At 45.2% G+C, this 2834-nt stretch overlaps 1 long non-coding RNA gene across 1 annotated transcript; it reads left to right on the top strand.

The window, feature by feature from the left end:
• Nucleotides 1-236: 236 nt before the first annotated feature.
• LOC122370497 lies at nucleotides 237-2097 on the top strand. The gene is made up of 5 exons (XR_006254571.1): nucleotides 237-313; nucleotides 965-1058; nucleotides 1214-1320; nucleotides 1632-1774; nucleotides 1962-2097. It is a non-coding gene; the product is annotated as an uncharacterized LOC122370497 (long non-coding RNA).
• Nucleotides 2098-2834: the final 737 nt, after the last annotated feature.

The following is a 2834-nucleotide window of genomic DNA, read 5'->3' on the forward strand; positions in this document are numbered from 1 at the left end:
ACTACCGTGATGTGGATGGTCTCGATGTGGTAACCTATGTGAGTATTCTCCTCCTTTTAGTCAATTACAACTTTTCCTCATCAACGGAGGAATTTACATGATAAGAGCTCACAAAATTGCAGACAAATAAGAACCACCAAACACGTACTGTTTCGGTGTAACAGAAACGTAAATGATAAAACCGTACTGTATCCTCCATCATGTCAATAATACTTTTCCGCCCTATTTTCTGACAGTTTGTGACGTGTGCTGCCGCGATTGGGACGGTGAATGTCCCGTCCATGGACCGCTAAAGATCATACACGATACCAAGGTAAGGGACTATCCTCCATAAGTCCATACCTATTATCTCTGTTCATGTTTTGTGTTGTTCTGTTTTAGTTACATCAGTAGGTGCCCCCCATATTTCAACATTTAATTTTGAATCTGTTCGATTTGGTGCTAAATTGCAAAATGACAATAGGTGCATGTGGAAGTTGTCGATTTTTATATATACAAAACTTTCTTGACAGTTATTGCCTGTGCTGCAATTTTGTCGATACTGACATGGATGCGACCAGTTCAACAGTTCTATGATCTTTGTTCCGAAAACATGCCGGCTGATTTCTATAGGTACAGTATAAGGATAAGCTCAATTCCTGCATTATCATCCTCTGTCGACATTGCGCCCTACATAGGTACTAGAGATGTCAATCGGATACGAACTTTTTGGTATACCGATACCAAACCGATACCATCTTGGTATTTGGTATTTCAACCGTAATGTGTTTGGTATTTTGTTGGTATCATAAGCCCTCACTAATGTATAAGAGGCTAAGAAATCGGTAAAAAGTTGGTATTTCCCTCAGTTTCCCAAGTTGGTTTGGTTTCGGTATTTTCCCGTGGTTTTGGTTGGTATTTGGTTTGGTATCGGTATTCCGATTATCCGTAATTGACATCACTAATAGGTACATTACTATTCCAGGCACGACCCGGTATCGGAGATGCCGACAGGGACGTCAAGACCCTGCCGCCTTCTCTCAGCTCTGGTCAGTCGAGAAATCCAGCGTCTGGCACCGGTAAGTTAATGAGGCAAGACAAATGGCGATGCGTTTAGCAACTGCTGTATCATTTGGTAATGGTGCTTGTATTGCATAATTTGGTGTCCCGTGTATCAGTACAGTCATGTGTTTCTATTTAGGTGATTTCAAGTTATGCGTTTATTTGATTCCAGGAGTTTTGGCAGAAAAGGACCTTCCTGCGCGCCAAAGACTCGGTCCTTACGAGGGTATCTTGACCACCGAACAGGGTCAGGCTCGAACCACCGGGTACAGATGGCAGGTCAGTTTTGTCATTTCTGTCGAATCTCCTCTGCTCTTCTTGCGAATACATATTTTTGCTGGTTCATATATGTATAAGAATATAGCGTCGGCCCCCATTGCTTTTACACTGTCACATGTCGCATCTCTTACTATGGAGTCATTTAGACGATTACAAACTTTTAGAACACATTTCAAACTAATGTTAGAAACATAGAAAATTGACAATGTTTTCATTGCATACGTGATATTTTTGTTTTGGTCCCAGGATTGATGTGATATTTTTGTTTGGTTCCTTGAATTGATGGACTATGTTTTTGTTTGGTACCTCAGATCAAGAAGGGTGACCGGGTGCATCACTCGGTGAATGCCGAAGACCCGAGCTGCAGCAATTGGCTCAGAAGGGTCAACTGTGCCCGCTCGGAGGAAGAACAAAACCTAGTGGCCTTCCAGTACCGGGGTCAGATATACTTCAGGTGTGTTGTTGTCTTGAAATCCACGGATCTGTCCTATCAAACTGCGTGTTATATTTTGTGTGCAGTTTGCCTTATGGTACCTGCAAATTTTCTCATAGATTCATCTAAGTTATTGATGACCATTGCTGTATTGACTGGATAAAGGTCATGTCATGACCAATTGTGATATATTGATCTCCCTATGCAGGACGTCAAAGCCCGTTCCGCGGGGCTCTGAGCTGCTGGTGTACTACGGAGACGACTCGGCCCGGGAACTGACCGTCCACTCGGAGACGTCTGGGCAGTCTGTGACTTCCTCTCCGGCCGGACCGTCATCTTCAGGTCAGTTCATCGTTGGCGGCTCCGAGGGCTATGGCGTCCATCGAAAGGATCCTGGAGATAAATTTACTTTCCTACCGACACTCTTGACTATGCTCTTGTCCGGTCCGTTCATTTTTGTTTGTTTTGTTGGGTCGGCCCTTTCTGTCCTATAAGACCATTTCAGAGCCGGAAGGATGATAGGGATTAGGGCATTGGTCTGGACAGGCACCCCAGTGAGTCACCTGGGCTGAGCCCGTCCGGTTGGACAGGCCGCGTAACCCACTGGCACTCACTGCACCCGGCTACGGGCTAGCTCCAGTGGAGCCATTCCCGTATGGGTTATAGTTGCCCGTCCAGCCCGGAGCAGGGGGTTTGAGGCGTGGAGGAGAAGGATTTGACTGTCCTGAGGATGGAAACGACGGAACGGGTGGTCCGTTCAGTTGAAGCTGATCTAATGTAGGTATGTATGTAGGCTTGATGTATATTTACCAAACTACATGGTTTTGGTCTGTTGAACTGACATTTCGGTTTGCGATCTAATCCTTGCGCTTGAAGGTGAGGCGGATTGCCTCTGGTTTTGGTCAATGGTTCCCGAAAGAAACTTTAAAGGAAGGGTGCCACCTTTTGGACACAACGCAGTTTTTACAAGATTAGCCTCACATGAACCTAAAAACCGGCTTCACTTACCTATGCTCGAGACGGTCAGCATTGAATCCGCACGTGAAGTTATCATTTGCGAGTTTTGCTGCCAGCATTCGGG

This window comes from Amphibalanus amphitrite, unplaced genomic scaffold, assembly GCF_019059575.1.
Source record: "Amphibalanus amphitrite isolate SeventyFive unplaced genomic scaffold, NRLGWU_Aamphi_draft 001137F_arrow, whole genome shotgun sequence".
NCBI classification, from domain to species: domain Eukaryota; kingdom Metazoa; phylum Arthropoda; class Thecostraca; order Balanomorpha; family Balanidae; genus Amphibalanus; species Amphibalanus amphitrite.